General features: G+C 36.4%; 1 non-coding gene across 1 annotated transcript; it reads right to left on the bottom strand.

The window, feature by feature from the left end:
* Nucleotides 1-719: 719 nt before the first annotated feature.
* LOC116668412 lies at nt 720-855 on the bottom strand. The gene has a single exon (XR_004325578.1). It is a non-coding gene; the product is annotated as a small nucleolar RNA SNORA21 (small nucleolar RNA).
* Nucleotides 856-14,357: the final 13,502 nt, after the last annotated feature.

Genomic DNA, 14,357 nt, shown 5'->3' on the forward strand with positions numbered 1-14,357 from the left:
AACTGAAATCTTTTAAAATAGACATTTTCCCCCACCTCTGGGCCAGAGTACTGGTTTAACAGACAAACGAACCTCAAATGTGGAGTAGGGAGACTTATCCTCTTAACTTCAGGCACATGAATATAAGAAAAAGAGCTGTTCTAATAGCATTAGGAATTCTGGTTATGCTGATCCAGTTTATGGAATTACTAGATTGCTTATGGGTCATTCTCAGAAAATGGGAGAACAAGTTTCCTAACAAGAGAAAGTTGTTAGTGATAATTGACTGAATTTCCACACTTTATTCCTTTACTTATTAGTGTGTTACTTGTTTTTATGTTTGTTTCCCCACTTAGTTTCTTGAGAACAGTCCCTGTTTACTTGTCACTGTGTTGTAAAGTCCAGCACTTACTAAGTGATTATTAAGTATTTTATGCTATTGTAAATGGTATTGTTTTATTAACATGAACTTCTGCTTGTTGGATTGGGTACAATTCCCTGTGCTATACAGTAAATCCTTGTTGCTTATCTATTTTACATACAGTAGTTTGTATCTATAATTGCACATACTCCTAATTTGTCCCTCCTTCTCTCCCTCTCCTCTTTGGTCACCATAAATTTGTTTTCTATGTCTGTAACTGTGTTTCTGTTTTGTATATAGGTTCATTTATACCATTTTTTAGATCCACATATAAGTGATATCACATAGTAGTTGGTAGAACATTTACACTTTTTTTCCACCTTGTCTCACCACCAATTGAAGCAAAACAACAAAACATGCTGCCACTTCACCTCAAAGCAGTGTTTTCACTCTGCCCTTTCTTGATGGCTCAGCGGGTCATTAGCAAAAGGCCCATTGAGTGCTTTTAAAAGGGGGAGTTTGGCAGGGTGTAGCTGAAGGTCTCACCTGTATTGCCAGCAAGGCTGATCATGGCTCCAATTGGAAGACCAAGGGCTATCCGGAATTTCACACTGGAGGACCCACCATGTCCTCACTTTGACCATCTTGAACACTGGAAAGGGACAAAAAAAAAAAAAGGCCAATTTACATTTAATTTAAATATCGATGTGGTTATATTTGAGTCTATCATTTTGTTGTCTTTTGTTCATTTCTTCTTTGTTCCCCCTTTTCTTTTTCTGCCTTCTTTTGAATTAAATCACTTTGTTAATCCCATCTAGTGTATTTTTCACATCAGACATTGTAATTTTCATCTCCAGTATTTCTATTTGGGTCCTTTTCACATCTCCCATATCTCTGCTTAATTTTCTGTATGTTCTAATATATCTATCTGTTAATTTTAATATATTATCTCAGTTCTGGGTCAGTGCTGATGAATTTTTCTCATAATTTTGGGTTATATTTAGCTGCATCTTTGCATGCCTGGTAGTTTTTGGTTGAATGACAGACATTTTAAATTTTACTTCATTGGTTGCTAGGTTTATTTGTATTCCTTTAAATATTACTGAGCTTTATTCTGGGACTCAGTGTTTCTGGAAACAGTTTCATCTTCTGAGTTTTGTATTTTAAGATTTGATATAGGTTGGATTGAAGCTGTGCTCAGTGTAAGACCAGTTTTCCCCAAAACTGTATTATACAGTTTTTCTGTCCAATACTGTGTTAAGATTCTTCTGAGTAATCTACCAAATTCTCCGCGAATCATGAGATTTCCTAGTCTAGGTGGTGGGAATAGGTATTGTTCTCAGCTCTGCATGGGTGACCAGCACTATGACCTCTAATCCATTTAGGTTATTCTCTTGGCCTTGGGTAATCTCCTCACACAGAAGCACTAATAAGTCTTTCAGCTGAACACTTAAGGGGGATACTCTGCAGAGCTTCAGAATTCTCTCTGTAGATTTCCCCCTCTATAGGATTCCTTCCTATGAACTCTAGTCACCTTATTTTCTTCAATTCTCAACTCCATCTCCTCAACTTGGAGTCTTCCAGGCTCTATCTAGATTCACTTTCTGGGCATCACAACCTAGAATTCTTTCATAGCATTAAGTTGGTGCATCTGGATGGCTCACCTTGTCTAGTGATCATTGCTTTTATTATTTTTATTTTATTATTATTATTTTATTATTTTATTATTATTATTATTATTATTATTATTATTATTATTATTATTCAGACAAGAGGGCTAATCTGGTCCTTATGATTAATTTTGGTTGGAAACTAAAACTCATCAACTGATAAATATTTTTTATTGAAGTAAATTTCAGAGAACTGCCTGAACTTCATAAAAAACAAGGTAGGGGAGCTTCTTGTGCATCTTTGGAAATGGGAAAATGAAATTGTGGCGTTTCATGCCTGAAGTTAGTAGGGAGAACATGTTGATATTGGAAGTTGGGTAATGCAGGAGGCATGAGAATTAAGAAAGACTACTGTTAAGACTTATAAGATATAGAGTCTTACACTATGCATATACATGCATAAATACATGAATAAAAAGACAAAGTCCTTTTTTTCATCAAACTTCATCCCAGTTTGTGTGAGATCAAGTTTTTGAGTACTTAATATATTATTTTTGCATTCATTGAGATGTTTTATTTAATTAGGATAGACAATGTAATCCCCAAAATATACAATATATGATATGTGTTACCTCATAGCTTTATACATCCTCTGTTATAGCACTTGTTCCATTATAATTGGCAATTTATTAACCTCTTTCACTAACCAATCTGTGAGCTTTTCTATATTAGGAGTGGGGTGCCTTATTCAGTCTTTTATCCCCATCCTCTAGTACAATGCAGAGTACATAGCATTAGTATTAGTATTAATGAGTGACTAAATGAATAGTGCAAATTTTCTGTGCTAGGGTTGATTGTCAAGGGAGTTATTTTGGATAAATGGGCCACCTACCCACTGCTCTGACACCTATCACTCAAAATGGCCAATGCATTTATTCTCAAGTCCAACTGAGGTTGGTTTGTAATAACAACAATAGGTTAAGTGCTCAGTTTATGTTTTCTAAAGTTTTAATACTAATCTATGACAACTTCAAGGTTTTTTGTCTTCAAATTTAAACAAATGAGCAACAGTATTCCACAAATTCAAAGAAATAAGAAGCTAATTATGTATTCACTTGAGTACTACTCACTACTCCCTACTTACTTCACAATATGACAAAGGCAGCTCTGTGATCTTCAATGTAAAGCAAAAAAAAAAAAAAAAAAAAAAAAAAGCAGCAGTTAGTTGTGGCCCACGTCCATGGCAGCAGGATTTTTGTATGTGTCTCTAGGATCTAGAAGAATGCCTAGAAATGAATGAAAGGATGAATGACCAACATCTCATCCTTCTCAAGGCTAATTCACTAACAGCAAAATGACTCTGGGAACGTAGCTGGAAAAAAGGAATAGATGACCCCACTTTTGAAGATAATATCTATATCTGATGAGGATACTATTATTATGGTTTATGAAGAGAATTTTCATTTCTCAAAGGATTTCTTCTAAAGCTGCTTCAACAAAGCAGATATTTTCTAAGCAAATGGCCACTGTAGAAAATGGGCAAGCAGATTAGTTTTCACAATATCTGTCGAACATAAGGCTTTAGCTCAGGCCAAGCTATTCAAGCCTATTTCAATACTCTGAATTCCAATCAAGTTTGTAAAATGAGATATCAGATTGAAAACCTCTGTCAAACTTAACTTGCTTCTCAGAAAATCCTTCCATGTAATTAGAACACGGGGAAAAGAAGAAAAAAAGCCAATGCACAAAGAGAACATGATAAAATTGTGTGTAAGTTATAGGGTTTTAATGATATTTTACAATTAAAAATTCAGCCAAACATTTGATAAGACATCAAATATAATTATGAAAAGGTGAAATATCAGAAAAGAATCCACTGAAGATGCCCAAATCAGATTTGTTGAATTATTTATTTCCAGACTGCTTATCTTGCATATATATATAAAAAAAAGGCTGAGTGGGAAAAAAAGCAGATTAGTAGATTCTAGTAGCTTACCATGCAAGCTTTGTCAATTAGTTTGCAACTGCTGATAATGGCACAAAAATGTGCACTAGAGCTGTGAGATATTCCATGAAATTGCTACAGTGTCTTTTCCTGGCATTAATTGTAAATGCAGAAATTCACATCCAATCAGATTTGCTAGTAATTTTTTTCCACTTAAATCTCTCATAATATTTCTTTAGCTAAGTTAATCATATCTGCCCAGGTTATGTGCAGTTGAGGCAATCAGAAGATCTTGGTCTTAAAAATCACTTTGATCTATAATGTTCATACTTCTGAATGAACACTTTCAATTTTTTCTGAACTATCTACTGTTGAGTCAAATTCCTGTTTCATTTATCTTTTTGCATAAGGACACATTTTTGAGTGCCTAATGTATTACTTTTTGCTTTCATTAATTAGAGATGTCTTATTTAATTACGAATTTCTCTTAACAACTGGATTTAGAGAGTCCAACTGCACTGAAACGACATTTTAACTGTTACATTCAAAAGATCTGTCTTAGATTATTATGGCTGTGATACTTGTAACTAGCAGATCATAGATTTGAAAAAATCAGTAAAGCTAACATTTGAAATAGAGTAGAAGAAGAAACAGAGGCACCATTTCTTCTCTGAAGGGCATTAAATGAATTTCTCTACTCTGGAATGGGTGAAAACTACTTCAACCAACCACTGTACCCTTTCAGAGGTTCTTGGAAGAGAAGAGGTGAAAAGGAAAGGAAGTGACATGGAGTTCCCTCTTTCTCCCTCCCCCAAATCCAAACTTGGATTAACTGGAAAACATTAGCTGGACCTTGGTCTTACTGGTTAGAGTGTGCTTAAAAGTTGAGGTCGAGTGACATTAGCAGCTCTGAGGCAAGGTCTGATGCTCTAGAATTACCTCGTTGATGATTCTTCTAGACTTATCTAATTAGTTGGAGTTTAGTTGATGATGTTAAATTAAAAGTTCCTGTGGTTCTTGAAATCCCCCGTGTCTGGCATCACTGACACTTGATACAGATTGCTGGGATTAAAACAAAATAGATTCCATAGGGATATGAAGAAAACTTATACAGAAGAATTCTTCCCATTAGAGATGATTTTAAAATTTACCTTTTTAAAATCATTGTCTGAGACTATATGTACATAGTATCTCTTTGACAATGGTGGGACAACTTCATTCTCTTGAGTGCTTTAGCCTTTGAATCTTGTGGAAAAGGAATAATTTTTGACGTGACAGGAGGCTATGGGAGGGGTTTATCCCTCAGATGACCTGGAGAGCTGTTCAGTTCTAGCTTAATTCTCGTCAACAGCACACGGCTCATCCTCTGAGAACTTTTTTTTTCCTGGTGGGTGGAAAGGATCCGGTAAATTAGCCTACCTCCTTGTGCCTGTGTTTTTTCATTGTAATATATCAATAATAATTATAACTACCCCAACAAGTTCTTGTGAGAAGAAAATGAATTATTTATGTGAAGTGCTCAGAATAGTGCCTGGCAACAAGTGCTTAATAAATGTGAATTATTATTATTATTATTGTCACTTCAGAAGAAGCAGTTATGATGCTGGGGTGAGAAAGAAAAGAATCATTGAACTAGGTGGAAGACTGAGGACAATGGTGGCCCCAAATTATGTTCTCCCTTTTCTATGCCCTCTGCAATGTGTCTCTGCAACTTCTCCTATCAAGAGATGGGGGTCTATTTTCCAACTCCTTGAATCTGGGCTAGTCTGTTCCTTAGACCAACAGGACACAGTAAAGGGAAGGTGTATCAGTTCCAGGCCTCATCCTCTAGAGTCATTGTGCAATTCTACTCTGTGTCTTGGGACTTCGACTCTGCCATGGGAAAAAGCCCAGGCTAGCCTGCTGGAAGGTGAGAGGCTGAATAAAATGGAGACAAGTCATCTCAGCTGAGGTCATTCTAGAGCAGGAAAGACCAGAAAAATTATCCTTCTGAGCCCTGCTAAAATTGTTGAACTACAGAACTGTGAGCTAAATAAATGGTTGTCATTTGAAGTTTTTAGATTTTGAAGGTGGTTATTTAATGCAAAAACAGCTACTTGATATCTTGTAATTAAAGATGAGGGACAGATATCAAGTGATAAATATTTGTTTATTTGCTACTCTAAGCTTACTAGCAGCTGGCTAATACTATATAACCTATTGTCATAGAGTTTTTAACTTGGTATAGACTTTAAAGATTTCTTGGTAGAAACTCCTTAGTTTACAGATCAAGAAACTGAGACTCAAAGAAGTTTAGTTATTTGTAAAAGGTCATATAAGTAACTGTGAAGCTAGATTTGCAAAGTGATAGAGTAATAAAAAAGAATGAGGGCAAATGCACATGGATTTTGGAAGCAAAGTAAAGGAAAGTGCTCAGAAACTTTTTATGAGAGAGAAGAGAACGCAACCATGGATAGCTTAGGAGAGTAGCTCTGCATGACTGGGGTGTTTTGCATCATTACCAGTAGACATGTACCTCCTAAATCTCTCCACTCAAATAGTCTCAATGTTGGATGAGAGCGAACTCACCCTGTTGGGGTTTTAGGTATAACCAGAGGTTACTGACCTGGAGGACCAGATTTCCTTGAAGTTTCTAAAATATTCATGTACCCTATCACATAGTATAACTTGTTTATATAAACATATATTTTTCTCTTCCAAAATCTCATGACAAACTGATTCTGCAGAAAGATGAGTCCTGTTTGTCCCATGTCTTCAGTTATGTCTTGGCATATGATCTTGAGTCTCGTTGGAAAAGTACATTAGATCAAGGTAAGGTGGTCAAGCAAAAAAGCATATTTTATATACTAATGATACAGCCAAGGGTGAAAATTCACAAAGCCTCAGTTCTCTCTGTGGGGTACCTAATTGTGAGTCCTCTTTATTTCACCCCCTCTGTAAATATTTACTGAGCACCTTCCATGTTCCAGATATTGTTCTAGGTCTTGGAGATTATTTTTTTAAACAAGGATATACTATTTCAATTGTGATTCAAAACCAAAAACAATAGCTTCTGTTTTTTTTTTTTTTTTTCCTTCTTCCCCAAAGAAGGTGCAAAAGAAGCAGCTCTCATGATCCAGATTCACTTTCAAAGGTAGCCAAAAGCAAGAAAGACTTAGACAAATAAACAGCTCTCAGGCTGGCAAAGTTCGGCAAGACACTGGCTGCAAATGGGGTGTAACCTACATTTCTGTCTTGTCATCCACATGTTCTTGGCCCCTACCCCACCTCCCTGACTGTTGCCTGACAACCTGCATGCGCTGATGGGAGAAAAGTGAAACTCTCAGGATACAGGATTAGACAAACAAGAAAGCAATCGCTGTTCCTGGGAGGGAAAAGATCAATGATCAATGAGTCCTCAGAACCAAGTTCGCAAGAGTTACAATCCAAACAACAAATGTCTACGAATGTTTTTCTCCTGTTAATCTAAATTTGGAAAAGATAAGACGAAGGGACTTTTACCACCCTCATATGATTGAACCCTGCAGACAGGAATCTGAGAGGCTGCCTTTGGTAAGAACTTTTACCTCAGCCAGTTTTGTCAGAGGTCCTGCATTTCAGCTTAAGTCTCCAGAGCAAGTAGGGTATCTCAGCTAGTTCATTCTCACTGCTACAAGTCCAGGGGAGGAAAAAACTCTCTTCCTCTAGCCATTTTAAGTTCCTGAGCTGGGGCCCTGATAATTAGACTGGCCAAAGACAGATTAACAAACGAAAAACAAAGAGAAGCTTATCAACATGTGCACTGTGCATGTACACGAGAGCACTCAAAGATGTGCAACCCAAAACGTGGTTAGAACTTGAGTTTTTATATCATCTTAGGTAAGGTAAAGGGGTAAAGGGCTTCTGAGGAGAGTAGTTAGTTATGGGAAGGTGGCCAGAAAAAGTATGATAAACAAGGGTTGCTTAATAAGGTTTGTTAACCAGTTTCTTTTCTTTTCTTTTTTTTTTTTTTGGGTGCCTTCTCCATTGATGTGTTGTTAAGAGTTCTCTTCCTGGTACAGGAAAAGGAGACATCTTTATAAATGGAAATTTTCCTCATAAGTGTAAATTTCCTTTACAAAAGGGAACTTTGTGCTCTAATTTTGAAGCTTTTGCTAGGTGTTCTAGTTCTACTGGCCTTTAGCTGAAAATAACCCATATCCCAAAGAAGCATATTTTTTGGTGGTGTACTCTGGTACCATACAAGACAGAGCAGCAATAAACCCCAAACTCCTTGCTCTCAAGGAGTATATTAATTTCCTGCTGTTCATTATCACAGTTAGTGACTAAGACAACACACATTTATCATCTCATGTTTCTGAAGGTCGGAAGTCTAAACTGGTTTCATAGAGTCACTTTCCCTCTTAAGTTTCTAGGAGAGAATCTGTTTCTTTGATTTTTCCAGCATTTAGAGGCCATTAATATTCATTGGCTTGTGGCTTTTTCCTGTATCTTGAAGACAGCAGCACAGCATCTTCTCTGTCTTCTGCTTCCATCTTCACATCTCTGTTTTTGATCTTCTTATCTTTTTTTTACAAGGGTTCTTGTGATTATATTGGGACTACACAGATAATCCAGGATAATCTCTCTATCTCAAGATTATTTCAATCACATTTGCAAAGTATTTTTTTTTATCATATGAGGTATTATAATCACAGATTTTGGCATTAGGACTTTTATCTGGGGGCCTGTTATTCAATTTAACACAAGGAAGTTACATTTTAGTAAAGTTAAATCTTTTTAAGATAAAGTCCAACTTCTTGAATACATGTCGGATAAATTTTTACGATGTTCTTCCCAGCAGTATCTCCAGTAACTCCCTGCCTCAAATACAAAGCTCAGCAATTCTGATCTGCTTCTATTACCCCTCCCTCAAGAACACATCGGCTATTTCGCACCCTTGTGATCTGTTCCTGTCTACACTACCCTAACCCTCCCATACCCTGTCCCTACAACCCTGAACCTTCTGTCTGACAAAATACTCATCCATGGCATCACTTTACCTAAGAAATGGTGCCCTTTCCATTTATTCTCCAAAGACCCTTTACCTGTCTCTACTATGGGCTTGATCACACTATATTAGAACTGTTTGTGTTGGTTATGTTGCTCCATTAGTTGAAAGCTCCTTGAGAGTAGGGAGTATATAATTCATTTCTCTAGCTTCATCACTCAGCATGGTACGTGGCACACAATGGGGGCTTAAGAAATGTCAGATGAATAATTTCACCACTGAAATTAAGTATAGTAATTATAAGAGAAAGGAAGGAGGGAAAAATTGAAGGAGTTTTTATCATGAGTTAAGAAAGTTTGTTAAAAAGCAGCTTTCTCTGCTGTGCCTAGAAAAGGAATAGCAGACAGGGCAGAGATGAGATGAGATATACATGACTCACAGGCAGTGATGATAACAAGAGGCAGAGGCACTGCGGCTTCAGGGCTGCTCCTCTCGGTTGGGGTGCTTTTGATGTGTGCCTGCTTTGATCCCTGCTGTGTAGCTATGTCCCAGGATGTTCTGGAATGAAGAAAAACTACTTACTGTTTCCTGTTCTCAAGGTCCAGAGTGTGTTAGACAAGAAGCGCTTGGGGAGGGGGTTGGTTTTTCTGGTGGCAAAATAAAATTATTTCCCAAAGGTAAACAGTCTCTCCAACATGGCTGAGAGCTGAAGCAGAAGGAAAGATGCACAGAGAGGACATCACAGCAGGCAGGAGAGAAAAGCTGAATGCAACATAAAAGCAAAGACAAGATAAAATAGAAAAATGCAGAAGAGCAGCAGCACATGGGTGAGGTCAGCTAAGCTGTACTAGTAATGGACACAGTGGGACACTGGGCCACACACAGAGGGATTTTGTCAGCTTCTTGGACAACACATGGGAACACAGGTAATGATATTTCAAGCACCTTATACTAAGGAAAAGGACAACACAGCTAACAGATCATGACTGGGGAAAAGAGACACAGAAATACACTGCCACCCCTCTGTGTATGGGAAGCCAATTAGAACTCTCATTTGTGTAGTTTATTTTTAGAAGCATAACTTTTTTTTATGAATTATTCCCAAGTTAAATCATCCTTATTAAATTTAACTGAGATGTGGATTCAGTTATTCTCAAAACTGCTTTTTAAAATAGAGCTTCCATTTTAGAACTTTTCTAAATTTGTGTAATAGTCAGATCCTACTGACCATCTCAACTAACCTAGTGTAAATGCTCTGCTTTAATCTCCCCAGACTGGTAGAGAGAGAAAGGAGATATATTATGAACTCTCATAAGAAGGGAGCAGGTGGGAAGAAGGGAACAAGCTTTGGAGAGTAATTGTTAGAAGGAAAATCAAGCACTGTGACGCTGCACATATTCAACAGTTTAGGAGTAAAAATCTGGGGCTGTACCTAAGCAAATATCTGATGGACTTGATTCATAAAGGAAGCACTTTCCAAAATATGCTGTATTTTAGGGTTAATTATCCAGCCCCGACATATGGGTATTCAATGGGATATATAAGTGGGGGTCAGTCACTACAGTTCTTCTACAAAAGCCTAAATCACAAGATTTAACACATCAGAAGGCAGAGACCTTGTCTGTTGTATCTACCACTAGAAGAGTTCCTGTACATTGTGGATACTCAAAAAATAGTTGAAAATAAGTACAGAGAAGCTGAGGCACTGAATCTATGAAATTTGTGCTTGTGAATGGTGATAACAACTAGGGTGAAAATCATGATTTTCTAAAGACTTGCAGCCTTTAAGGCTTGCTTCTGTGATTTAGTCCTAGGAGAGTTAGTATTAATAGTTACTTTTTTTGAGTTCTATTGTGTACCAGATGTTGAGCTAGACAATTTAGATGCATTGTTTCTAATCCTTAGAGTAACTTCCCAAGTTAATAATATTATATTTGTTTTATAGATGGGGAAATATGCTGTGAAAAATTAAAACAACTTTCCCAAAATTACTCAACTATTAAATGGCAGAGTAGTAACTCAAATCTACTTTTGACCACTAAATCAATGTGTTTTACTCATACCACACTATCTCTAATAATGTTATATTTTGAAAAATTTTATTCCTTGTAATAAAATTAGTGTATGTTCATGAGTATAAATTTGGAAAATGCATAAATGTATAGGGAACAAAAATCAGTCATGATACCTCCTTCACTGTTTTGTAAACATATGGCAATACAATTGATTCTCATTATTTGCAGTGATGTTTCTATAAACCATGAACACTGAAATAGTAAATCCTGAACCTTTGCTCCTAGGGGGATTACAAGGTTAGGTTCCTTTGAGCCTTTGGTCACGTTTTTATCAACTGATCAATCTATAACCTTGTCTTATGTATGTTTCTGTTTAAAGACACATTATTTAATGTGTATTGTTGATTCATTAGCGTTTAACTCACAGCCAACAGCACTATAACTTATGCCTGAAAGAAGCTTACCTAACACATGAATTTGCTCCATCACCACCCTGTTGTATTTAGGAACAAAAGGCAGCACTTCAAAACTATGCTTGGGGTTGATTTTAAAGAGTGAAGTCACCCACAAAAAACAAAAAAATGAGAAAAACATGGCACTATATAGACTGTGAAAAGGATAACTGTTTACAGCATGAGAGCTGAAAGAAGGCAGAGCCTCACCTTGTTCAACCTCAGCTGGAAACGTGCATGTCACATGATCAGATATTGTGTCACTCTGGGCAAGCCCATGAATGGCCATGACAATCATAGTTGACTACATAATCATAGAGCCAGCAGCTGAATATCAGCCTCTGCTTCCTGAGAGCATAGATCTTAGGCAATGTATTCTATTCTTAGCAATTTTGAAGAAAATTATATACAAATTCCTTTGAAAGTATATACTGTGATTTCAGAGAAAATTTATCCCAAATCTAAACTATTCAGTGAAGGCTTCTCCTTTCTGTCTCGTTTCATCTAGAAGCAAAGATTTTTGAGGGTTGAGGTGAAGAGAGGACATTATCATTCACTTTTTATATAAGGATAATCTCATATATTTTCCTTTTCCAAATGTTTAGATTTATTAGTGTTTCATTTTGAAAAAAGTAATGTTGTACATGACAGAAATTAAAACAGTTCCAAGGATATCAACATGAAGAAAATAAGACTCCTCCATATCCCCCAAATTCAGCAATCACTATTTACCAGTTTCTTATAAATACCTTGCAGAAATATTCTATGCAATTAATTACACACACACACACACACACACACACACATATATATATATTTACATTTTAAAAGACATGCAAATGGAAAGGCATACAGGATAAATGGATAATAAGTATCCTAGGAAGACAGTTCTTCAAATTCCATTTTGTCCAAAAAAGGTAATATATTTTATAACTCTTAAATGCACTGGGCACAAAGACAACAAATGGTCCTGAGATTTTTGTTTTAATTTTAAGGAAAAGAAAAAGGGAACTATCATCAATTGGAGGCATAATGTATGCACAGTCTATGCTAGGTACTTCATCTATTTTATGTTTTGAGCTCTCAAAGATAATATGAAGGAAGTATTATCCCCATTTTATAAATACAAAAACTGCATCTCAGAGAAGTTAAATTTTTTTAATGTCACACAACTGATAAGAATACAGACACAATTGGAATCCAGTTCTGCATGATTCTAATATCTACATACATTCCATATGTATTCTAGATCCTACACATTATGTTTAATATTTGAACTAGAAATATGGATATGAGAATTGGTATTACCTGAGTGGTTTAAAGATCCCTAATGAGGATCTGTACCTATAAGTTCACCCTTCCACCCTTCTTAAATCTGTGATTAATACCATTTTGTACTTGACATCATAAACCATATTCAGAAGGGTCAAGTCTGTTTTAAGAAAATACCAGACTAAAAAGAGCTGCATCAGAGGAGACCTGCAGATGGCACTGCTGACCACAAATCATTGAAACCTAACTTACTAATAGGTTTCTTAAAAAATATGTAAGCAATTATATTTACTTACTCCCAAAGTTAAATTTCAACCAACAGCTGAGTGATTTTTAATTTGTGGAATTCCTTCGAATTTATGATTTGATGTTGAAACTTAATTTTCTGCCTAATGAACAAGGGGTGCAATGTTTAACAGCACTCCAGCCTAACAACACGTGGAATATAAATCTGAGTGGAGGGGACATGTGAATATTAAGCTGAAGGAGAGAAAGAAATTTGGACTCTTTGCTTGAACATAAAGTGCTCACCTAAGATCACTTAAGTGTAAGGAGACAGGTCAAAACCTCTAAAATCTAAATATGGATGCTGTCTTTAGAATTTCCAAGTTATAAATCAGAAAATCCACAAAAACTAAAGTCTAAGACATTGTACATACTGAGCAAGAATGCAGGTTTTTTCACTATACTTTTAGCGTCATGAACTTTTAAGAAAAATTGTTCCTAATCTTTCATCCTAACCAATCACATAAGCTTTAGAAGATAAAAAGAGAGCTATTTTCTTCTGAGTTGTTAAGAGACATAGTTTTGGAGACAGAAAACTCCACGATTTCATAGGGTTGTATGTGGTTGATGTATGTGGTTATAGGTGACAAACTTTTTCATTTCCAAATCATCTCTAATAAAGACATTACTTTTTAATAAATCAGTAAATAATAAAGTAAAAATTAACCCAAAACATCGGTTCTCATAGCCTCTCTCATATTAACACAAACCCTTTTTTAGTTTGTCCGCTTTAATGCTAGGGTTCCCTTGCAGTGAGTATAAGGTGTTCTCCACAATCTCCACTCAGAGCTGAGTCATTCATTCCCCAGCTGTCAGACATATTGGCTGCACTCCTCTTTAGGAACGGTGCTTTGCTGAAGGGAATTGCCTCACTCAAGGTTCCACTTCCTCCTGAATCAACCCATATTCAATGACTGGTTTATCTGAAGGTTACAAAGGCCCAGCCCCTTCCAATTTGGGATAATTCTGAAGCCCCATCCCAGGTCCAGAGCCCTGATCTGGATCAGCTGAGGCCTGTGTGTGATTACATTGCAGTTCAACTTTTTCTTTTGCCTCATTTCAATTCCATTTTCTTACAAGTTGTTCCCAAGTGTACGACTCAGTAACACACAAACATTTGTCACAGTTTTATGGCAAACATAACTTAAGACAGAACTAAGACTAGTCCTAGGAAGCTCACTAGAATAGAATTTTGGATCTGCATCACCAATGGCTGGCTTGTAATGTGAGGACTATCACTGGTGGTTGGTAGAGTACTGATAGTTCCTGCCAAAATCTAAAATAATCTCTCTTGTCTTCTGGTTGGAAGTTTTTAAAAAGTCTATCATTCTTACTTTTCCTCTGTACAAATTTTGTTTTCTCTGAATGCTTTTAAGATTTCCCTCTTTATAATTAGTTTTCAGCAGCTTGATTGTATGTGCCTTGGTGTAAGTTCATGTTTCTTTTGGTGGGAGTTAGAGTTTGAGTTC

The sequence above is a fragment of the Camelus ferus genome, chromosome 13 (assembly GCF_009834535.1).
Source record: "Camelus ferus isolate YT-003-E chromosome 13, BCGSAC_Cfer_1.0, whole genome shotgun sequence".
Lineage (NCBI taxonomy): Eukaryota > Metazoa > Chordata > Mammalia > Artiodactyla > Camelidae > Camelus > Camelus ferus.